Raw genomic sequence first — 26691 nt, 5'->3', positions numbered from 1 at the left:
CGGATAGAAACAATGACTTGGACAACCGGTTACAATGTGCTGTTTCTAAAACGTCTACTTTTCAGCATAAGTGTTTTTCTTTGCGGCCCTGGAACGAACGGAAAGTTCGCTGTGAAGGAACGGAGAACTCTATTTATCGCCAAATCACTAGTTAAGGCCTTAACGCTTTGTTTGGATGTCTTCATTGAGAGCCTCTGAATTGCATTGGATCCAATACCAAATCAACCTTTGTATTGCAATGGGCTCCAATACCAATACAGATGTTTGAATGTACAAAATATTGCAGGTTGGAATTAGATAAGCTAGCAATACCAATGTTACGTTTGGATGCCATACAATGGAATTGGCGGTTTGGGGGCGAGCAGCCGTGGGGGAGCACAGGACGTAGTCGTCCCCAACGGTCAGCTTACCATCCGCGACCGGGATGGAGCGACGCCGGCGAGCGTGATGGGCCAAGCTCGTGCATGCGCAGCTCCTCGTGTATGGGAAACTCTGGCGGCCGCGGGATCCAGAGCAGAAGACGTCCACGCCGCAAGCAAGAGGGCCAATCGAGCAGAAGAGGGTCGGGGACGGCGGGCAGGGAGGACGGCCAGGCGTGGCTAAGAATGGCGGGGTACGGCGGCCGGAGCCTGTCGGGGAGGAAGGCACCTGCGCCGCCGTCGGACTCCATGGCGGGGCGTGGCCCAGGGGGGCGGCAAGCAGGAGCTGAGGAATAGGGGAGGGCGGCACCTGCGCCGCTGCCGGACTCCATGGCGGGGCGTGGCTCAGGGGGGCGGCAAGCAGGAGCTGAGGAATAGGGGAGGACGGCACCTGCGCCGCCGCCGGACTCCGTGGTGGTGGCCGCCGCCGCCGGCGGCGTCTGCTAGGTCGTCGCGGTCGGCCTCTCCTATCCCCTTCTTTTTTTCGGTCGCTCGAACAGGTATGTTTTGCGGGTAGGCTGATTTCAGTGCGATTCAGAGCGGGACGACTCTGTATCGTGGGCAGGCACTTCGCGTGGGATGTAATTCAGCCAGCGTATTCGTTTCATTACAGCCTGCCAATTCGCTGTCCAACCAAACACATGAATTGAAAGATTACAATACCAATTCAGATTCCAAGCCTCCAATGGGAACATCCAAACGCAGTGTAAGGGTTACCACTTACAAATGTCACTGTCACCTTCTGAGGCACTGAGAAATGATATACTGCATGTACGCCACTTGATGCAACCTGAGACTTTTCCCCTTTGTCGTACATTCATTTATTCAAAATATTTTATCTCTTACTTGTAAAAAAATATTTTATTTCTTAAACCGTGTGTCCAACTCGAGAACCGTTTTCAACATTGGTTTCTCGCGTAGAGATATTCGAAACTAAATCCCATGTCAATAGGTTTCGATGAACTTTTTTTAACGAAAAAACACGGAGAAAATCGGAAACCGGAAAAAATATTAAAAAAACTAAAATCACAAAAGGACCGGCAACCGGGAAAAACCAGAGTCGAAAGCATATTTTTTTCAGTTTTTCTCCTTTTCGAGAAGCACAACGCGGAAGCAAATCTGCACCTCTCGTGAAAGCACAGATGTTTTGGAGAAGCACAGCTCATAGAAGCAAAATTATGCTTCTTGTGGAAGCATATAGTTTTTCTGGAGAAGCACTTCTCCTGGAAGCAAATATGTGCCTCCACGAGAAACAAATTTGTGTTTATCATGAAAGCATATTTTTTTCCCTTTCCGAGAAGCAGACATGTGCTTCTCCCAAAAACAAATATATGCCTTCATGAGAAGCAAAAATGTGCTTCCCGTGGAATCACATTTGTTTTCCCTTTCCAAGCTCGCAGAAGCAAATTTGTGCCTTCATGAGAAGCAAATTTATGATTCTCGTGAAAGCAAAAAAAATCGTGCAAAAACATTTCTCAATATTTTGTTCTTCAAAACATAAGAAAATTGGGCGAAAACAAGAAACTCAAAACAATTAAAAACGTTTAAAATCTGAAAGCACATGCAAACATATAAAAAATGATATCCAATGAGAGAGCCCAACAAACGAAATTTGACGGCGCTGGACGCACCACTTGGCGTGCTCCTAGTGAACCAAAAGTTAGTTGCTCTCTATTTGACGCACATCGCTTCATGTAGTTATGGCTTTGCACAGGGCGCCCATGACTGGCCGGCCCATTTGTGTTTTCCTATTTCTATTTTTGTTTTGTTTTCATTTTTTATCTTTTCATTTTTTCACTTTTTCATAAATATATAATTTCTGTAAAATATATTCTGTTTTTTCTAAATTCCATAACTCAACTTTTGTTGGTGTTCTCCAAAAAATGGAATTTAAAAATTGTCACGTTTTCCAAAAAAAATAATCTTAAAAAAAATCAGATTTTGAAACTTTTGTTCGAATATTTCAAAAAATGTTTGTTTTCCAAAATTGTTCGCAAATTTGAAAAGATGTTCTTGTTTTCAAATAGTGTACATATTTTGAAACATAGCTCCATTTCCAAATTGGTTCACACATTCAAAAAATAATAATGCTTTCGAACTTTTTAGAGTTTCAAAAATTGTTCCTGCTTTTCGAAATCAGTCAAATATTTATTAATGTTTTGGTTTTCAATTGTTTTTCAAAATTTCAAAAAAGTTCCCTGTATAAAAATGTTCAGTGGTTCTAAAATGTCCATGTTTTCAAAAAGCATTCAATGTGTTCGGAAAAATGGTTGCGTTTTCAAAACCTATTCGAGTTTTTTTAGAAATATTCACAGTTTTGAAAAAGGTATCATTTCAATGAATAACAAAATTTGAAATTCCACAAAATGTCTCAGATCTGTTGCTCATGATAGTAGTTACCATTCCATGTTGTCTGTTAGTCATAAATCCTCATCAACTCAAGTGGCTAGTGACATGCACTTAGAAGCAGGAGGTCCCATGCGCGCTCACCTATTCTTGGGGTTTTTCTCTATGCAATCGAAACTCCCTTAATGAACATTTTAATTCGGTATGAATCCCCTCCCAAATCAAACCCCACATTAACCAGGCTTTTGCTATGGCTCCCTGCCCAACACAAATCCCCTTTTGTGCAAAAAAAAGTGTAAAACTGTACATAACTATTTAATAGACAGAAACAGAAAAATCACAAATGACACATATAGTAACTATTGCCATGAAGTGTGCTAAAATGTATTGCCATGTTGTATACAATAAAGTTGTCGATATCTAATACACTATCAAAAAATCATGCATAGTAAATTGTCATGGCCAATTAGAGAGATAAACTTGTAGAAAATTTGCCATGATGTAGAGCAAAACAAAAAAGGGGTAAGTTTGCCATGATAGTGGGGGTATGTTTGAAGATAAGTTTGCCTTATCTAAAAGGCCATACATGAAATTAAACAATTTCCATGAATGAGAAACTAAATATTCCATAAAAATAAAACTCTAAATCATACGAAAGATAGCAAGATATACAAAAATTCTGACAAAACTTGACATGGCGAAACGAAGGAATTCACCATGGTTTATTCAACAAATGTGTACCATAAAAAGGATTTTACATGGTTTGTTCAACAAAAATTGTCATGTTTCAAAAAATGGATAATATTTTCCATGGTCTAACAAATAAAATTGACTCGCTAATTTTTTTGGCCATGGTTTTAGTTAATTTTTGAATTGGTCGAAATATAAATATTGCCATGGTAAAAATAAAATTACGAGGTCCCAAAATTGCAATGATCCATAAACTAAAATTTGCCATGGTCTATGAACTGAAATTGAGATGATCTATAGACTAAATTTTTCATGATGCATACAAACCAATTTCCAGTGATGCACATAAAGCTTCAGCTAAATTACCATGGTGTAATATAAAAAGGCATGGTAAACACTAAATTTTCCATGGTCCCGAGAAATTAATTTTTCCATGCATCTATTTCTTCCTTCAAAAATTGCAAAAATACAGTGGCAAAAGTAGCTCTATAACATCACGGCAACTGTGCATATATGAATTTGCCATGCTATTTGAAGAAATAGTTTGCCATGGGATGTTAATTTTTTTTGCCATGCTCTACATAGTAGGGTCATGAAATTTTTTCTACCTAATAGCATGGCAAATGTTTTCTTGCATGGCTAAGTTTGATTAAAAAAACATGGTATTTGCAAAAAGAGTTAAATTGCCACGCTACTAATTTGAAACTGCCAAGGTCTTGTTTGTAAAATTGCCATGGTCTAAATAAATAAAATTTACATATTATCTACAATAAAACTACCATGGTCTAATTAATAAAATTAACATGCTATAATTAGTAAACTTGCCAAGGTACGTGTAATAAAGTTGCACATGGCAAAATATAGAAACATGTTCTCGAACAACATCAACCTTTTCAAAAAATTGTAATGGTTGACATGGTAAATTTATTAACTTTTTCTCTTGTGAAAAAAGGATGGAAAAGTAAAAGATTTATTATTTTCAAAATTATGGTGACCATTACATTTTCCAATAAGAAAATATACCTTCGCAGCAATTATGAACCAGCTGGTGCAGGTATGGTTGTACATAAGTTTACCATGTCTAAATATATACAAAAGGTGGTCACGATGTTTGTATCAAAAAGGCATGCATGAAAAATTTACATTTCCCATATATGAGGAATTGAAATTTTGCATAACATGAGAACAAAAATAATAAAGCTTAACAAATTATATTTGAACCTAAGCTTGCCACGCATGAAAAACTCATATATTTTCCATGAAAAGAGCTTAAGAAAATACAGAATATTTATACGATTTGTCATGTTTTTAAAAAGAATGAAACAAATTTGCCATGTGACATATATGAATTTGCTATGGTCAATACAATAAATTTGGCATCTGAATACTAGTTGAAAATGTAGTAGAATAACTTAAAAGTGCCCATGGAAACAACATAAAAAATTGCCGTAAAATTTGTGTATGATTTTTTTTCCATGTGAGTAGTTTACAGCTAAAAGAAACCGAACCTAAAAATACCATGACATAAATGTAGCTACAAGCAAAAAACACCATAAGTAGTCAAGGCCAAATATAACATATCATGGGAAAGTTGTTTATAGAAGAAATCTCATGATGCATAGACACTACTTGTCGTGATGTTGAAAAACACATCACGGTCACAACCTAGTTTGTGTAGATTTGCCATGAAGTTACTTGATCAAGGTTTTGGGGTCTAATATAGGTGCCAAGATTTTACACTAAAAGTGCCTCCACCAAAACAAATCAGACATGATCATGACTTCATGCTTCACTTTGTTAAGAAATTGCCATAATTTCAAATGTAATGATTTTCCAAAACACTTATCCGATGCAACCATACCACATGGCAAAATGGACATGATATAGATCTTTTTTGCCTTAAAATTGCCATGAACCAGAAAATATAAAGCATTTCTAGAAAATTTCCATGTTCTGGATAACAGGCCTACATACACACGGAGATTGTTGAGAAATATCACATGGCCGCAAATCCCTCCTATAGCTTTTATCACCCCAATTAGTATCTCATCAAGAACACGGGCAAATAGAAACAAATAGAAACCTGGCCCTGTCCTGCACGAGACTATCTTCACCATTTCGGCACCACTCTCTATAGGCCATCACCATTCTCGGCCACTGGTCCTGGCTCTGTCTGGCCGAGAGAGTACGGCACCACAATCGGCATCGTGTGACACAAACATGCAGATATGGCATCCTCTGGCGATGTCACTACCTTCTTGGCGTCGTCCGATCCAACAATTGAATTCCGCCCCAGACGTCGGCCGTCGGGTCTCCCGTGCATGTGTGCGTAATCATAGACCCGACATGTGCTTCATCATTCTTTGGTTGCCGCACACATGATGGTGAGCTCTATTACTTTCTATCGGCATTTAGTTTGTAGTTTGGTCTGCATTAGTTATTGTGCTATAAATTGTATGCTAGTTTACTATGCAAGTTGGCATGTTATTTATGCGCATTAAGACTAGATTTAGAACCTTATGTTTGTATCACCGATGATGGAAGGCATGAGTATGAAGGTTTTATTTATTTCACCAATGATGAATAAACTGAAAATATATGTCTTAGTAATTTTGTTCACATGATTGTCCTACATATTAAACAAACTAGCTTATGACATTTATTGATGTTATCACTTTAATAGTACACTTATTATTATCACTTTCATGAATATGTGTTTGGCTATCTAGTATAGCAAATCAACCTATTCTACATCTTGTGCCAACAAGATTATGGACAAACATCATTGTTGTTGTGAGGCCAAACATTGTTGTTGTTGTTGTTGTCACATTTCAATGTATCGCGTAAAACACTTTTCATAAGAGTATTTTGTGTAGTGCAACTAAAATGTCACATAGGGAGGGCCCTCTATTTTAGTTGCACTACACAAAAAGTTTCAACAAAATCGCACAACGACAGCCATTTGAGATGGCCTTCTTGGCAATTTCTGAAGCAATTGAGTTTGCCACTTAGATCCGGTCACCAAATCCGGCCCCTCGTATGCTGGCACTAACCGGGCACTCCTCAAGCTATCTCCTCCACATCTATGTATCTCATATCCGTTACCCTATAACTATACTAAGCATGCAACGTGAACAAAAAGTACGTAGACCATCACACGGACTATGAAATTGGCATATATATGCAATTTCTGATCACCAGGATCTCCAAAAGCTAGTAAAAGTTGACATAATCCACATACACGACGGACAGGTTCTAACTAGAGTCCTAAGTAACAGGAAATAACGACCGGGATGGTGGAGATTCACCACTTCCTCGTCGGGCCTTTGCCCTTCTGGTCACTGGTGTAGCTGTAGGCGTCCGCGGTAGGTGGTGGATCGTCGGAGTTGGAGCCGTGGTCATCGTCGCCGTCGTTGGACGAGGAGTCGAAGAGGACGATGATCCTCTTCATCCGCCAGACGGCCCTGTCATGCTGCCGCTTGGGCTTGGCCACTCGAGCCGCCTGCTGATTGCTTGTATCTGCGTTGGTATTCCCCCGAAGAGGAGAGGATGATGCAGCACAACAACGGTAAGTATTTCCTTCAGTTATGAAACCAAGGTTATCAATCTAGTAGGAGAATCAAGCAACACTATGTAAACGGTACCTACACACAAATAATAAATACTCGCAACCCAACGCGTAAGAGGGGTTGTCAATCCCTCCTCGGCATTGAGATAGAAAAATTGTAGTAGATTGGATAAATAGATCTGACAAAAGCACAATATGAAATAAATAAATAAAAAGTGCAGCAAGGTATTTTTGGGTTTTTGGAATAATAGATCTGAAAACAATAAGATAAGAAATAGACCCGGGGGCCGTAGATTTCACTAGTGGCTTCTCTCGAGAAAATAGCATACCGTGGATAAACAAATTACTGTTGGGCAATTGATAGAAGAGCAAATAATTATGACGATATCCAAGGCAATGATCATGTATATAGGCATCACATCCAACATTAGTAGACAGACTCCTGCCTGCATCTACTACTATTACTCCACACATCCATCGCTATCCAACATGCATCTAGTGTATTAAGTTCATGGAGAAACGGAGTAATGCAATAAGAACGATGACATGATGTAGACAAGATCTTTTCATGTAGGAATAGACCCCATCTTTTTATCCTTAATAGCAACGGTACATGTGTGCCTCACTACCCCTCCTGTCAGTGGGTGAGGACACTGCAAGATCGAACCCATAACAAAGCACCTCTTCCCATTGCAAGAAAAATCAATCTAGTTGGCCAAACCAAACCAAAGTTTTGGAGAAGAAATACGAGGCTATACCAATCATGCATATAAGAGATCAAAGAAAACTCAAATAATACTCATAGATCGAAATGATCATAAACTGGCAATTCATCGGATCCCAACAAACACACCGGAAAAAGTCATTACATCAAATAGATCTCCAAGAACATTGAGGAGAACATTGTATTGAGAATCAAAAAGAGAGAAAGAAGCCATCTAGCTACTGCCTACGGACCTGTAGGTCTGTGGTAAACTACTCACGCATCATCGGAGGAGCACCAATGAGGATGATGAACCCCTCCATGATCGTGTTCCCTTCCGTCATCGGAGGACTCTAGATTGGATCTCGTGGTTCTGGAACTTACGGCGGCTGTAATTGTGTTTTGTCTACTCCTCTAGGGTTTATGGAATATTTGGGTATTTATAGAGCTGAGATGCGGCGGAAAGGACTCCCATGGGCCCCATTACCCACTAGGGCGCGCATGGGGCCTCTGGCGCACCCTGGTGCCTTGTGGGCCCCATGGGCCTCCCCTCTTGCACTTCCTTTGTTGGGAAACGTATCATGCAATTTCAAAAATTTCCTATGCTCACGCAAGATCTATCTAGGAGATGCAAAGCAACGAGAGGGGGAGAGTGTGTCTACGTACCCTCGTAGGCCGAAAGCGGAAGCATTTGACAATGCAGTTGATGTAGTCGAACTTTCTTCGCGCTCCACCGATCGAGTACCGAACGTACGACACCTCCGAGTTCTGCACACGTTCAGCTCGGTGACGTCCCACGCCTTCTTGATCCAGCAAGGTGTTGAGGTAGTAGATGAGTTACGTCAGCATGATGGCGTGGTGACGGTGATGGTGAAGTGATCTCCGCAGGGCTTCGCCTAAGCACTACGAAAATATGACCGAGGTGGTAAACGGTGGAGGGGAGGCATCGCCACACGGCTAGGCAATTGTCTGGTGTGTGCTACGCGACCCTCCTCATATATATAAGTGGGAGGGAGTGAGGAGCAGCCATAGGAGGCTCCCAAGTAGGAGGAATCCTACTTGGAGTCCCTCACAAGCCGCGTGCCCCCCCTGCCATATATAACCGAGGGGGAAGGAAAGAGGGGGGGAGGGAAGGAAGTAGGAATCCTAATCCACACTTTCCTTGCCCTTCCCTCTTTCCTTCTTCTCCTCATAGGCCTGGCCTCCATAGGGGCGCACCAGGGCTGGTGTGTTCCCTCACTTGGCCCATAAGGCCCATATCTTTGCCGGGGGTGCCCGAAACTCCTTTCCTGTGACCCAATAAGTACCCGGTACCCTCCGGAATACTTCCGGTGTCCGAATACCATCGTCCTATATATCAATCTTTATCTCTCGACCATTTCGAGACTCCTCGTCATGTCCGTGATCTCATCGGGGACTCCGAACAACATTCGGTCACCAAATCACATAACTCATATAATACTATATCGTCAACGAACGTTAAGCGTGCGGACCCTACGGGTTCGAGAACTATGTAGACATGACTGAGACACCTCTTCGGTTAATAAGCAATAGCGGAACCTGGATGCCCATATTGGCTCCTACATATTCTACGAAGATCTTTATCGGTCGAACCGTAATGACAACATACGTTATTCCCTTTGTCATCGGTATGTTACTTGCCCGAGATTCGATCGTCGGTATCTCCATACCTGGTTCAATCTCGTTACCGGCAAGTCTCTTTACTCGTTCCTTAATACATCACCCCAACTAACTCATTAGTCACTTTGCTTGCAAGGCTTCTTATGATGTGTATTACCGAGAGGGCCCAGAGATACCTCTCTGATACTCGGAGTGACAAATCCTAATCTCGATCTATGCCAACCCAAAAAACACCTTCGGAGATACCTGTAGAGCATCTTTATAATCACCAAGTTATGTTGTGACGTTTGATAGCACACAAGGTATTCTTCCGGTATTCGGGAGTTGCATAATCTCATAGTCAAAGGAATATGTATATGACATGAAGAAAGCAATAGCAATAAACTGAACGATCAATATGCTAAGCTAACAGATGGGTCTTGTCCATCACATCATTCTCCTAATGATGTGATCCCGTTCATCAAATGACAACACATGTCTATGGTTAGGAAACCTTAACCATCTTTGATCGACGAGCTAGTCTACTAGAGGCTTACTAGCGACACGGTATTTTTTATGTATTCACACATGTATTTAGGTTTCCGATCAATACAATTATAGCATGAATAATAAACATTTATCATGATATAAGAAAATATAAAATAACAACTTTATTATTGCCTCTAGGGCATATTTCCTTCAGTCTCCCACTTGCAATAGAGTCAATAATCTAGTTCACATCGCCATGTGATTTAACACCAATAGTTCACATCTTTATGTGATTAACACCCATAGTTCACATCGCCATGTGACCAACACCCAAAGGGTTTACTAGAGTCAATAATCTAGTTCACATCGCTATGTGATTAACACCCAAAGAGTACTAAGGTGTGATCATGGTTTGCTTGTGAGAGAAGTTTTGTCAACGGGTCTGCCACATTCAGATCCGTATGTATTTTGCAAATTTCTATGTCTACAATGCTCTGCATGGAGCTACTCTAGCTAATTGCTCCCACGTTCAATACGTATCTAGAATGAGACTTAGAGTCATCTAGATCAGTGTCAAAGCTTGCATCAACATAACTCTTTACGACGAACTCTTTATCACCTCCATAACCGAGAAACATTTCCTTAGTCCTCTTTAGGTACCTAAGGATAATTTTGACCGTCGTCTAGTGATCTACTCCTAGATCACTATTGTACCCCCTTGCCAAACTCATGGCAAGGTATACAATAGGTCTGGTATACAGTATGGCATACTTTATAGAATCTATGGCTGAGGCATAGGGAATGACTTTCATTCTCTCTCTATCTTCTGCTGTGGTCAGGTTTTGAGTCTTACTCGGCTTCACACCTTGCAACACAGACAAGAACCCTTTCTTTGACTGATCTATTTTGAACTTCTTCAAAAAAATCCAAGGTATGTGCTTTGTGAAAGTCCTATTAAGCGTCTCGATCTATCCCTGTAGATCTTGATGCCCAATAATTAAGTAGCTTCAGTGAGGTCTTTCATTGAAAAATAATTATTCAAGTATCCTTTTATGCTATCCAGAAATTCTATATCATTTCCGATCAACAATATGTCATCCACATATACTATCAGAAATGCTACAGAGCTCCCACTCACTTTCTTGTAAATACAGGCTTCACCAAAAGTTTGTATAAAACCATATGCTTTGATCACCTCATCAAAGCGTATATTCCAACTCTAAGATGCTTTCACGAGTCCATAGATGGATCGCTGGAGCTTGCACACTTTGTTAGCACCTTTAGGATCAACAAAAACCTTCTGGTTGCATCATATACAATTCTTCTTTAAGAAATCCATTAAGGAATGCAGTTTTTACATCCATTTGCCAGATTTCATAAAATGCGGCAATTGCTAACATGATTCGGACAGACTTAAGCATCGCTACGAGTGAGAAAATCTCATCGTAGTCAACACCTTGAACTTGTCGAAAACCTTTTGCGGCAAGTCGAGCTTTGTAGATAGTAACACTACCATCAGTGTCCGTCTTCCTCTTGAAGGTCCATTTATTCTCAATGGCTTGCCGATCATTGAGCAAGTCCACCAAAGTCCACACTTTATTTTCATACATGGATCCTATCTCAGATTTCATGGCCTCAAGCCATTTATCGGAATCTGGGCTCATCATAGCTTCTTCATAGTTCATAGGTTCGTCATGGTCTAGTGACTTCCAGAACAGGATTACTGTACCACCCTGGTGCAGAACGTGCTCTGGTTGACCTACGAGGTTCAGTAGTAACTTGATCTAAAGTTTAATGGTCATCATCATTAGCTTCTTCTCTAGTTGGTGTAGGCATCACGGGAACGGATTTCACTGATGTGCTACTTTCCAATTCGAAAGAAGGTACAATTACCTCATCAAGTTCTACTTTCCTCCCACTCACTTCTTTCGAGAGAAACTCCTTCTCTACAAAGGTTCCATTCTCGGCAACAAAGATCTTGCCATCGGATCTGTGGTAGAAGGTGTACCCAATTGTTTCCTTAGGGTATCCTATGAAGATGCACTTCTCCGATTTGGGTTCAAGCTTATCAGGCTGAAGCCTTTTGACATAAGTGTCGCAACCCTAAAATTTAAGAAACGACGGCTTATGTTTCTTGCCAAAGCACAATTCATATGGTGTCGTCTCAACGGATTTAGACGGTGCCCTATTTAACGTGAATGCAGCTGTCTCTAATGCATAACCCCAAAATGATAGTGGTAAATCGGTAAGAGACATCATAGATCGCACCATATCTAATAAAGTATGGTTACGACGTTCGGACACACCATTACGCTGTGGTGTTCCAGGTGGCATGAGTTGTCAAACTATTCCACATTGTTTTAAATGAAGGCCAAACTCGTAACTCAAATATTCACCTCCGCGATCAGATCGTAGAAACTTTATTTTCTTGTTACGATGATTCTCCACTTTGCTCTGAAATTCCTTGAACTTTTCAAATGTTTCAGACTTGTGTTTCATTAAGTAGATATACCCACATATGCTCAAATCATCTGTGAAGGTCAGAAAATAACGATACCCGCCGTGAACCTCAACACTCATTGGACCGCATACATCGGTATGTATTATTTCCAATAAGTTATTAGCTCGCTCCATTGTTCCGGAGAACGGAGTTTTAGTCATCTTGCCCATGAGGCATGGTTCGCAAGTATCAAATGATTCATAACCAAGTGATTCCAAAAGCCCATCTACATGGAGTTTCTTCATGCGCTTTACACAATATGACCTAAACAGCAGTGCCACAAACATGTTGCACTATCATTATCAACTTTGCATCTTTTGGCATCAATATTATGAATATGTGTATCACTACGACCGAGATTTGGGCTTCTTCATGGGAGTGGTAACTTGCTTGCCATTCTTCTTGAAGTTCCCTTTCTTTGCTTTGCCTTTTTTGAAACTAGTGGTCTTGTTAACCATCAACACTTGATGCTCTTTCTTGATTTCTACCTTCGCCAATTTCAGCATCGCGAAGAGCTCAGGAATCTTTTCCTTTATCCCTTGCACATTATAGTTCATCACGAAATTCTAGTAGCTTAGTGATAGTTACTAGAGAACTCTATCAATCACTATCTTATCTGGAAGATTAACTCCCAATTGATTCAAGTGATTGTAGTACCCAGACACTCTGAGCACATGCTCATTGGTTGAGCTATTCTCCTCCATCTTGTAGGCAAAGTACTTGTCAGAGGTTTCATACCTCTCGACACGGGCATGAGTCTGAAATACCAATATCAGCTCTTGGAACATCGCATATGCTCCGTGGCGTTCAAAATGTTTTTGAAGTACCGGTTCTAAGCCGTAAAGCATGGCGCACTAAACTATCAAGTAGTCATCATATCGAGCTTGCAAAATGTTCATAACGTTGCTACCTCTTGAGATTGTGTTGGTTTTTCCCTTGAAGAGGAAAGGGTGATGCAGCAAAGTAGAGTAAGTATTTCCCTCAGCTTTTGAGAACCAATGTATCAATCCAGTAGGAGACAACGTGCAAGCCACCGAATACCTGCACAAACAAACACCAACTTGCACCCAACACGATAAAGAGGTTGTCAATCCCTTCACGGTAATTTGCAACGTGAGATCTGATAGAGATGGATAAAAGGTAAAGTAATATTTTTGGTATTTTTGGTTTATGGAACGGAAAGTAAAAGATGGCAAAGAAAGTAAATAGGAAACTGAAATTGTAGATCAGAAACTTATATGATGGAAAATAGACTCGGGGGCCATAGGTTTCACTAGAGCCTTCTCTCAAGATAGAAATTATTATGGTGGGTGAACAAATTACTGCCGAGCAATTGATAGAAAAGCGCAAAGTTATGACGATATCTAAGGCAATGATCATGAATATAGGCATCACGTCCGTGTCAAGTAGACCGAAACGATTCTGCATCTACTACTATTAGTCCACACATCGACCGCTATCCAGCATGCATCTAGAGTATTAAGTTCATAAAGAATGGAGTAACACATTAAGCAAGATGACATGATGTAGAGGAATTAACTCAAGCAATAGGATGAAAACCCCATCTTTTTATCCTCGATGGCAACAATACAATACGTGCCTTGCTGCCCCTACTGTCACTGGGAAAGGACACTGCAAGACTGAACCCAAAGCTAAGCACTTCTCCCATTGCAAGAAAAACCAATCTAGTTGGCCAAACCAAATCGATAGTTCGAAGAGACTTGCAAAGATATCAAATCATGCATAAAAGAATCCAGAGAAGATTCAAATAATATTCATAGATAAGCTGATCATAAATCCACAATTCATCGGATATCGGCAAACACACCGCAAAAGAGTATTACATCAAATAGATCTCCAAGAACATCGAGGAGAACTTTGTATTGAGAATCAAAGAGAGAGAAGAAGCCATCTAGCTACTAGCTATGGACCCGTAGGTCTGTGGTAAACTACTCACGCTTCATTGGAGAGGCAATGGTATTGATGTAGAAGCCCTCCGTGATCGAATCCCCCTCCGGCAGGATGCCGAAAAAGGCCCCAAGATGGGATCTCACGGGTACAGAAGGTTGCGGCGGTGGAAAAGTGGTTTCGTGGCTCCCTTCGAAGTTTTTAGGGTATTTGAGTATATATAGGAGGTAGATCTAGGTCAGTGGGTCACTGAGGGGCCCACAAGGTCGGGGGGCGCGCCATACCCCCCTGGGCGCGCCCTCCACCCTTGTGGCCGCCTCGTGGCTCTTCTGACTTGCACTCCAAGTCTCCTGGGTGTCTTTTGGTCCAAGAAAAATCATCGCCGAAAGTTTTATTCCCTTTGGACTCCGTTTGGTATTCTTTTTCTACGAAACTCGAAAACAAGGAAAAACAGGAACTGGCACTGGGCTCTAGGTTAATAGGTTAGTCCCAAAAATCATATAAAATAGCATATTAATGCATATAAAACATCCAAAACACATAATATAATAGCATGGAACAATCAAAAATTATAGATACGTTGGAGACGTATCAAGCATCCCCAAGCTTAATTCCTGCTCGTCCTCTAGTAGGTATATGACAAAAACAGAATTTTGATGCGGAATGCTACCTAACATATTTATCCATGTAATTTTCTTTATTGTGGCATGAATGTTCAGATCCGTAAGATTCAAAACGAAACTTTAATATTGACATAAAAACAATAATACTTCAAGAATACTAACAAAATAATATGTCTTCTCAAAATAACATGGCCAAAGAAAGCTTATCCCTACAAAATCATATAGTCTGGCTATGCTCCATCATCATCACACAAAACATTTAAATCATGCACAACCCCGATGACAAGCCAAGCAATTGTTTCATACTTCTGAGGTTCTCAACATTTTTCAACTTTCACGCAATACATGAGCGTGAGCCATGGATATAGCACTATAGGTGGAATAGACGGTGGTTGTGGAGAAGACAAAAAGAAGGAGATAGTCTCACATCAACTAGGCGTATCAACGGGCTATGGAGATGCCCAATAGATATCAATGTGAGTGAGTAGGGATTGCCATGCAACAGATGCACTAGAGCTATAAGTTTATGAAATCTCAAAAAAGAAAACTAAGTGGGTGTTCATCCCACTTGCTTGCTCATGAAGACCTAGGGAGTTTTGAGGAAGCCCATCATTGGAATATACAAGCCAAGTTCTATAACGAAAAATTCCCACTAGTATATGAAAGTGATATCGTAGGATACTCTCTATCATGAAGATCATGGTGCTACTTTGAAGCACAAGTGTGGCAAAAGGAAAGTAACATTGTCCCTTCTCTCTTTTTCTCTCTTTTTTTGGGCCTTTTTTTATTTGGCCTTTCTCTCCTTTTTTTATTTCCTCACATGGGACAATGCTCTAATAATGAAGATCATCACACTTCTATTTACTTACAACTCAAAAACTACAACTCGATACTAGAACAAAAATATGACTCTATATGAATGCCTCCGGCGGTGTACCGGGATGTGCAATGAATAAAGAGCGGCATGTATAAAAAATGATGAACGGTGGCTTTGCCACAAATACGATGTGAACTACATGATCATGCAAAGCAATATGACAATGATGATGCGTGTCATAATAAATGGAATGGTGGAAAAGTTGCATGGCAATATATCTCGGAATGGCTATGGAAATGCCATAATAGGTAGGTATGGTGGCTGTTTTGAGGAAGGATCTGTGGTGGGTTTATGGCACCGGTGAAAGTTGCGCGGTACAAGAGAGGCTAGCAATGGCGGATAGGTGAGAGTGCGTATAATCCATGGACTCAACATTAGTCATAAAGAACTCCCATACTTATTGCAAAAATCTATTAGTCATCGAAACAAAGTACTACGCGCATACTCCTAGGGGGATAGATTGGTAGGAAAAGACCATCGCTCGTCCCCGACCGCCACTCATAAGGAAGACAATCAAAAAACATCTCATGCTCCAACTTTGTTACATAACGGTTCACCATACGTGCATGCTATGGGACTCACAAACCTTAACACAAGTATTTATCAAATTCACAACTACTTACTAGCATGACTAATATTACCATCTTCATATCTCAAAACAATCATAAGGAATCAAACTTCTCATAGTATTCAATGCACTTTATATGAAAGTTTTTATTATATCCCTCTTGGATGCCTATCATATTAGGACTAATTTTATAACCAAAGAAAATTAACACGCTGTTTAGAGATTCTCAAAATAATATAAGTGAAGTACGAGAGTTCATCAATTTCTATAAAATAAAACCATCGCCGTGCTCTAAAAAGATATAAGTGAAGCACTTGAGCAAATTTGCCTAGCCCAAAAGATATAAGTGAAGCACATAGAGTATTCTAATAAATCACGATTCATGCGTGTCTCTCCCAAAAGGTGTGTAAATCAAGGATGATTGTGGCAAACTAAAAGGCAAAGAATAAAATCACACAAGACTCTCCAAGCAAAACACATATCATGTGGTGAATAAAAATATAGCCTCAAGTATAGTTACAGATAGACGAAGACGAAAGAGGGATGCCTTCCCGGGGCATCCCCAAGCTTAGGCTCTTTGGCCTCCTTGGATATTACCTTGGGGTGCCTTGGGCATCCCCAAGCTTAGGCTCTTTCCACTCCTTATTCCATAGTCCATCAAATCCTTACCCAAAACTTGAAAAATTCACAACACAAAACTCAACAGAAAATTTCGTAAGCTCCGTTAGTACAAGAAAATAAATCACCACTCTTGGTACTTTTGTGAACTCATTCTTTATTTATATTTGTGTAATATCTACTATATTCCAACTTTTCCATGGTTCATACCCCCCGATACTAGCCATAGATGCATCAAAATAAGCAAACAACACGCGAAAAACAGAATCTGTCAAAAACAGAATAGTCTGTAGCAATTTGGATATTTAGAATACTTATGTAACTTCAAAAATCCTGAAAAATTAGGAATACCTAATAAATTTGTTTATTAATCTTATTCAAAAAGAATAAACTAAAAATCACTCTTCTGTGAATTATGAAAATTATTTTCCTGGGTGCAAAAGTTTCTGTTTTTCAGCAAGATCAAATCAACTATCACCGTAAGCTATCCCAAAGGTCTTACTTGGCACAAACACTAATTAAAACACAAAAACACATCTAACCAGAGGCTAGATGAATTATTCAAAGCAAAACAGGACCTAAAAAGCAAAAACAAAAATAAAATTGGGTTGCCTCCCAACAAGCGCTATCGTTTAACGCCCTTAGCTAGGCATAAAACACGAATAGATCTAAGTGTAATCGTAATAATGATAAGGTAGATCTCGAAAACTCATCTCATACTCCCTACGTTCAGCAGCAAGTTTTCTTTGTGGCAAGAAAAAGTAATCAAAAGGGCTAAATTTAATAGGATAAGAATCCTCAAGATCGATTTCGGGAGGAATTGGTTCCTCCTTCGGCCCTTCATATTGTATGACCAACTCATCATCATAAGCATTCTTTTGGCAAAAAGTCATGAGTTTGTGTCCAAGAGAGAAACCCATTCCATTGCTTTGTACAGCAAAATTGTCATTAAGCTCAGAAATCTTATTAACTAAAACATCACTAGGGACTCTTTTTCTTAAATTTTCATTATAAGCAACATGATCTAGGGATTGTAAACGCATTATGTCCTCTTGATAAAAAAGGATTCCTTCTATGGGAGGATGACCACCATCTACTTTATAATGCGCAAAAATTTCACTAGCTTCTTTAATAATAAATCTAAACTCATGAGCTAGAAATATAGTGTCAGCACGCTTAACAGAAGAATGCTCAATATTTGAAAACTCTAAAAAGATCCTTTGTATGGAAGGATGCGTATGAATGAATTGTCTTTCAAGCTCAACTATAAGCAAAGATATGGCATGCGCAAGGCTACTAGTCTTATGAAAAATAGATCCACCCAAGGTGGGGAGTGCACCAGCACAAGTAAATAAATCTTGAATAACCCCTTTCCCAATAATATTTCCGCTGCCAATGCGGATTTTTTTGCGTGCAAGATAGTAGATTCTTCATGAGGATTAGAATTAGCAAAAGCATCAAGGTTTCCCCCATCGTTACTACTATCCTTTTCAACAATAACCTCCCCAGTTTCAGACATGGTAGAAACTGGCAAACGAGCAAGCGGAAAGGCAAACGAGGAAGACAGACGGAAGAGGGGCGAAAAAAGGCGAATCTTTTCGAAAATCATTTTAGAAGTGGGGGAGAGGAAAATGAGAGGCGAATGGCGAATAATGTAATGCGAGAGACGAGATTTTATGATGGGTTATTGGTATATCTTACCTTGGCGTAGATCTCCCCGGCAATGGTGCCAGAAATTCTTCCTGCTACCTCTTGAGCTTGCGTTGGTTTTTCGCTTGAAGAGGAAAGGGTGATGCAACAAAGTAGAGTAAGTACTTTCCCTCAGCTTTTGAGAACCAAGGTATGAATTGAGTAGGAGACAACGCGCAAGCCACCGAATACCTGCACAAACAAACATCAGCTTAGTTGACGGGGTGTTAGTGCCGCTTTCCTCCCCGGCAACGGCGCTAGAAAAGAGCTTGATGTCTACTACACAACCTTCTTCTTGTAGACGTTGTTGGGCCTCCAAGTGCAGAGGTTTGTAGGACAGTAGCAAATTTCCCTCAAGTGGATGACCTAAGGTTTATCAATCCGTGGGAGGCGTAGAATGAAGATGGACTCTCTCAAACAACCCTGCACCCAAATAACAAAGAGTCTCTTGTGTCCCCAACACACCCAATACAATGGTAAATTGTATAGGTGCACTAGTTCGGCGAAGAGATGGTGATACAAGTGCAATATGGATGGTAGATATAGGTTTTTGTAATCTGAAATTATAAAAACAACAAGGTAACAAGTGGTAAAAGTGAGCGTAAACGGTATTGCAATGCTAGGAAACAAGGCCTAGGGTTCCTACTTTCACTAGTGCAAGTTCTCTCAACAATAATAACATAACTGAATCATATAACTATCCCTCAACATGCAACAAAGAGTCACTCCAAAGTCACTAATAGCGGAGAACAAACAAAGAGATTATTGTTGGGTACGAAACCACCTCAAAGTTATTCTTTCTTATCGATCTATTCAAGAGTCCGTAGTAAAATAACACGAAGCTATTCTTTCCGTTCGATCTATCCTAGAGTTCGTACTAGAATAACACCTTAAGACACAAATCAACCAAAACCCTAATGTCACCTAGATACTCCAATGTCACCTCAAGTATTCGTGGTTATGATTATACGATATCCATCACACAATCTCAGATTCATCTATTCAACCAACACAAAGAACTTCAAAGAGTGACCCGAAGTTTCTACCAGAGAGTCAAGACGAAAACGTGTGCCGACCCCTTTGCATAAGTTCACAAGGTCACTGAACCCGCAAGTTGATCACCAAAACATACATCAAGTAGATCACGTGAATATCCTATTGTCACCACAGATAAGCACATGCAAGACATACATCAAGTGTTCTCAAATCCTTAAAGACTCAATCCGATTAGATAACTTCAAAGGGAAAACTCAATCTATTACAAGAGAGTAGAGGGGGAGAAACATCATAAGATCCAACTATAATAGCAAAGCTCGCGATACATCAAAATCGTGTCGAATCAAGAACATGAGAGAGAGAGAGAGATCAAACACATAGCTACTGGTACATGATACGTCTCCAACGTATCTATAATTTATGAAGTATTCATGCTATTATATTATCTGTTTTGGATGTTTATGGGCTTTACTAAACACTTTTATATTATTTTTGGGAATAACCTATTAACCGGAGGCCCAGCCCAAATTGCTGTTTTCTTGCCTATTTCAGTGTTTCGAAGAAAAGGAATATCAAACGGAATGAAACCTTCGGGAGAGTTATTTTTGGAACGGAAGCAATCCAGGAGACTTGGAGTAGACGTCAGGGAAGCTTCGAGGAAGCCACGAGGTAGGGAGGCGCGCCCTCCCCCTGGGCGTGCCCCCACCCTCGTGGGCCCCTCGTGGCTCCCCTAGCCGACTTCTTTCGCCTATATATATCCATATACCCTAAAAACATCGGGGAGCACAATAGATCGGGAGTTCCGCCACCGCAAGCCTCTGTAGCCACCAAAAACCAATCGGGACCCTGTTCCGGCACCCTGCCGGAGGGGGGATCCCTCACCAGTGGCCATCTTCATCATCCCAGCGCTCTCCATGACGAGGAGGGAGTAGTTCACCCTCGGGGCTGAGGGTATGTACCAGTAGCTATGTGTTTGATCTCTCTCTCTCTCGTGTTCTTGAGGTGGTACGATCTGGATGTATCGCGAGCTTTGCTATTATAGTAGGATCTTATGATGTTTCTCCCCCTCTACTCTCTTGTAATGGATAGAGTTTTCCCTTTGAAGTTATCTTATCGGATTGAGTCTTTAAGGATTTGAGAACACTTGATGTATGTCTTGCATGTGCTTATCTGTGGTGACAATGGGATACCACGTGATTCACTTGATGTATGTTTTGGTGATCAACTTGCGGGTTCAGTTGAACTTATGCATAGGGGTTGGCACATGTTTTCGTCTTGACTCTCCGGTAGAAACTTTGGGGCACTCTTTGAAGTTCTTTGTGTTGGTTGAATAGATGAATCTGAGATTGTGTGATGCATATCGTATAATCATACCCACGGATACTTGAGGTGACATTGGAGTATCTAGGTGACATTAGGGTTTTGGTTGATTTGTGTCTTAAGGTGTTATTCTAGTATGAACCCTATGATATATCGAACGGAAAGAATAGCTTCGTGTTATTTTACTACGGACTCTTGAATAGATCGATCAGAAAGGATAACTTTGAGGTGGTTTCGTACCCTACCATAATCTCTTCGTTTGTTCTCCGCTATTAGTGACTTTGGAGTGACTCTTTGTTGCATGTTGAGGTATAGTTATATGATCCAATTATGTTATTATTGTTGAGAGAACTTGCACTAGTGAAAGTATGAACCCTAGGCCTTGTTTCAACGCATTGCAATACCGTTTGTGCTCACTTTTATCATTAGTTACCTTGCTGTTTTTATAATTTAAGATTACAAAAACCTATATCTACCATCCATATTGCACTTGTATCACCATCTCTTCGCCGAACTAGTGCACCTATACAATTCACCATTGTATTGGGTGTGTTGGGGACACAAGAGACTCTTTGTTATTTGGTTGCAGGGTTGCTTGAGAGAGACCATCTTCAACCTACGCCTCCCACAGATTGATAAACCTTAGGTCATCCACTTGAGGGAAACTTGCTACTGTCCTACAAACCTCTACACTTGGAGGCCCAACAACGTCTACAAGAAGAAGGTTGCGTAGTAGACATCAGTACATGCCCTCAGCCCCGAGGGTGAACTACTCCCTCCTCATCATGGAGAGCGCCGGGATGATGAAATGGCCACCAGTGAGGGATCCCCCCTCCGGCAGGGCGGCGGAACAGGGTCCCGATTGGTTTTTGGTGGCTACAGAGGCTTGCGGCGGCGGAATTCCCGATATAGGTTTCTTTTCGGGGGTTTATGTATTTATAGGAATTTTTGGCGTCGGTCTCATGTCAGGGGGGTCTCTGAGTCGTCCACGAGATAGGGGGGCGCGCCCTCCACCCTCGTGGATGGCTCGGGACTCTTCTGGCCCAACTCTTTCACTCCGGAGGCTTCTTTTGGTCCATAAAAAATCATCAAAAATTGGCACTTCAATTGGACTCCGTTTGGTATTCCTTTTCTGTAAAACTCAAAAATAAGGAAAAATCAGAAGCTGGCACTGGGCTCTAGGTTAATAGGTTAGTCCCAAAAATCATATAAAACATCATATAAATGCATATAAATCATCCAAGATGGATAATATAATAGCATGGAACAATAAAAAATTATAGATACGTTGGAGACGTATCAAGCATCCCCAAGCTTAATTCCTGCTCGTCCTCGAGTAGGTAAATGATAAAAACAGAATTTTTGATGTGGAATGCTACCTAAAATATTTATCAATGTAATTTTCTTTATTGTGGCATGAATGTTCAGATCCGAAAGATTCAAGACAAAAGTTTAATATTGACATAAAAATAATAATACTTCAAGCATACTAACAAAGTACTCATGTCTTCTCAAAATAACATGGCCAAAGAAAGTTCATCCCTACAAAATCATATAGTTTGGCTATGCTCCATCTTCGTCACACAAAATGTTCAAATCATGCACAACCCCGATGACAAGCCAAGCAATTGTTTCATACTTTAGTATTCTCAAACTTTTTCAACTTTCACACAATACATGAGCGTGAGCCATGGACATAGCACTATAGGTGGAATAGAATGGTGGTTGTGGAGAAGACAAAAAAGAGAGGAAGATGGTCTCACATCAACTAGGCGTATTAATGGGCTATGGAGATGCCCATCAATAGATATCAATGTGAGTGAGTAGGGATTGCCATGCAACGGATGCACTAGAGCTATAAATGTATGAAAGCTCAACAAAAGAAACTAAGTGGGTGTGCATCCAACTTGCTTGCTCACGAATACCTAGGGCATTTGAGGAAGCCCATCGTTGGAATATACAAGCCAAGTTTATAACGAAAATTCCCACTAGTATATGAAAGTGACAAAATAAGAGACTCTCTATCATGAAGATCATGGTGCTACTTTGAAGCACAAGTGTGGAAAAAGGATAGTAGTATTGTCCCTTCTCTCTTTTTCTCTCATTTTTTTGGGCCTTCTCTTTTTTTATTTGGCCTTTCTCTCTTTTTTTATTTCCTCACACGGGACAATGCTCTAATAATGATGATCATCACACTTCTATTTATTTATAACTCAAGGATTACAACTCGATACTAGAACAAAATATGACTCTATATGTGTGCCTCCGGCGGTGTACCGGGATGGGCAATGAATCAAGAGTGACATGTATGAAAAATTATGAATGGTGGCTTTGCCACAAATATGATGTCAACTACATGATCATGCAAGGCAATATGACAATGATGAAGCGTGTCATAATAAACGGAACGATGGAAAGTTGCATGGCAATGTATGTCGGAATGGCTATGGAAATGCCATAATAGGTAGGTATGGTGGCTGTTTTGAGGAAGGTAAATGGTGGGTTTATGGTACCGGCGAAAGTTGCGCGGTATTAGAGAGGCTAGCAATGGTGGAAGGGTGAGAGTGCGTATAATCCATGGACTCAACATTAGTCATAAAGAACTCACATACTTATTGCAAAAATCTACAAGTCATCAAAACCAAGCACTACGCGCATGCTCCTAGGGGGATAGATTGGTAGGAAAAGACCATCTCTCGTCCCCGACCACCACTCATAAGGAAGACAATCAAAGAAACACCTCGTGCTTCAAATTTGTTACACAACGGTTACCATACGTGCATGCTACGAGACTTGCAAACCTCAACACAAGTATTTCTCAAATTCACAATTACTCAACTAGCATGACTCTAATATCACCATCTTCATATCTCAAAACAATCATCAAGCATCAAACTTCTCATAGTATTCAATGCACTTATATGAAAGTTTTTATTATATCCCTCTTGGATGCCTATCATATTAGGACTAAATTCATAACCAAAGCAAATTACCATGCTGTTCTAAAAAGACTCTAAAAATAATATAAGTGAAGCATGAGAGTTCATCTATTTCTTCAAAATAAAACCACCGTCGTGCTCTAAAAGATATAAGTGAAGCACTAGAGCAAACGACAAACTACTCCAAAAGATATAAGTGAAGATCAATGAGTAGTCGAATAATCATGCAACTATGTGAAGACTCTCTAACATTTAAGAATTTCAGATCTTGGTATTTTATTCAAACAGCAAGCAAAACAAAATAAAATAAAATGACGCTCCAAGCAAAACACATATCATGTGGTGAATAAAAATATAGTTCCAAGTAAAGTTACCGATGAACGAAGACGAAAGAGGGGATGCCATCCGGGGCATCCCCAAGCTTAGGCTCTTGGTTGTCCTTGAATATTAACTTGGGGTGCCTTGGGCATCCCCAAGCTTAGGCTCTTGCCACTCCTTATTCCATAGTCCATCGAATCTTTACCCAAAACATGAAAACTTCACAACACAAAACTTAACAGAAAACTCGTAAGCTCCGTTAGTATAAGAAAATAAATCACTACTTAGGTACTGTTGTGAACTCATTATAAACTCATATCAGTGTAATTTCTACTGTATTTCAACTTCTCTATGGTTCATACCCTCCGATACTACTCATAGATTCATCAAAATAAGCAAACAACACATAGAAAACAGAATCTGTCAAAAACAGAACAGTCTGTAGTAATCTGTATCATTCGAATACTTCTGTAACTCCAAAAATTATGAAATAAATTGGTGGACGTGAGGAATTTGTCTATTAATATTCTGCAAAAAGATAAACTTAAAATCACTCTTATGTAAAAAATGACAGCTAATCTCGTGAGAGCAAAGTTTCTGTTTTTTACAGCAAGATCACATTAACTTTCACCCAAGTCTTCCCAAAGCTTCTACTTGGCACTTTATTGAAACAAAATATATAAAACATGATTACTACAGTAGCTTAATAATTTGGACACACAAAAACAGTAGGGGTAAATATTGCGTTGTCTCCCAACAAGCGCTTTTCTTTATTGCCTTTTTAGCTAGGCAAGATGATTTCAATGATGCTCACATGAAAGATAAGAATTGAAACATAAAGAGAGCATCATGAAGAATATGACTAGCACATTTAAGCCTAACCCACTTCCTATGAATGGGAATTTTGTGAGCAAACAACTTATGGGAACAAGAATCAACTAGCATAGGAAAGCAAAACAAGCATAACCTTAAAACTTTAAGCACATAGAGAGGAAACTTGATATTATTGCAATTCCTACAAGCATATATTCCCCCCTCATAATAATTTTCAGTAGCATCATGAATGAATTCAACAATATAACTATCACATAAAGCACTATTTTCATGATGCACAAGCATAGAATTTTTATTACTCTCCACATAAGCAAACTTCTTCTCATGAATAGTAGTGGGAGCAAACTCAACAAAATAACTATCATGTGAGGCATAATCCAATTGAAAATTAAAATAATGATGATAAGTTTCATGGTTATCATTATTCTTAATAGCATACAAGTCATCACAATAATCATCATAGATAGAAACTTTGTTCTCATAATCAATTGGAACCTCTTCCGAAATAGTGGATTCATCACTAAATAAAGTCATGACCTCTTCAAATCCACTTTCATAATTATCACAATAAGATTCAACACCCTCCAAAATAGTGGGATCATTACTTCCTAAAGTTTACACTCTTCCAAACCCACTTTCATCAATATAATCATCATAAATAGGAGGGATGCTATCATCAAAATAAATATTCTCATCAAAACTTGGGGGACTAAAAATATTATCTTCATCAAACATAGCATCCCCAAGCTTGTGGCTTTGCATATCATTAGCATCATGGATATTCAAGGAATTCATACTAACAACATTGCAATCATGCTCATCATTCAAATATTTAGTGCCAAACATTCTAATGCATTCTTCCTCTAGCAATTGAGCACAATTATCGGAATCCTTATTTTCACGGAAGAAATTAAAAAGATGAAGCATATGAGGCACCCTCAATTCCATTTTTTGTAGTTTTCTTTTATAGAATAAACTAGTGATAAAATAAGAAACAAAAAGATTCGATTGCAAGATCTAAAGATATACCTTCAAGCACTAACCTCCCCGGCAACGGCACCAGAAAAGAGCTTAGTTGACGGGGTGTTAGTGCCGCTTTCCTCGCCTCCCCGGCAACGGCGCCAGAAAAGAGCTTGATGTCTACTACACAACCTTCTTCTTGTAGACGTTGTTGGGCCTCCAAGTGCAGAGGTTTGTAGGACAGTAGCAAATTTCCCTCAAGTGGATGACCTTAGGTTTATCAATCCGTGGGAGGCGTAGGATGAAGATGGTCTCTCTCAAACAACCCTGCAACCAAATAACAAAGAGTCTGTTGTGTCCCCAACACACCCAATACAATGGTAAATTGTATAGGTGCACTAGTTCGGCGAAGAGATGGTGATACAAGTGCAATATGGATGGTAGATATAGGTTTTTGTAATCTGAAATTATAAAAACAGCAAGGTAACACGTGGTAAAAGTGAGCGTAAACGGTATTGCAATGCCAGGAAACAAGGCCTAGGGTTCATACTTTCACTAGTGCAAGTTCTCTCAACAATAATAACATAACTGAATCATATAACTATCCCTCAACATGCAACAAAGAGTCACTCCAAAGTCACTAATAGCGGAGAACAAACAAAGAGATTATCGTAGGGTACGAAACCACCTCAAAGTTATTCTTTCT

This window comes from Triticum aestivum, chromosome 5D (genome assembly GCF_018294505.1).
Source record: "Triticum aestivum cultivar Chinese Spring chromosome 5D, IWGSC CS RefSeq v2.1, whole genome shotgun sequence".
Classification (NCBI taxonomy): Eukaryota; Viridiplantae; Streptophyta; class Magnoliopsida; order Poales; family Poaceae; genus Triticum; species Triticum aestivum.
This window is presented reverse-complemented; position numbering follows the sequence as displayed.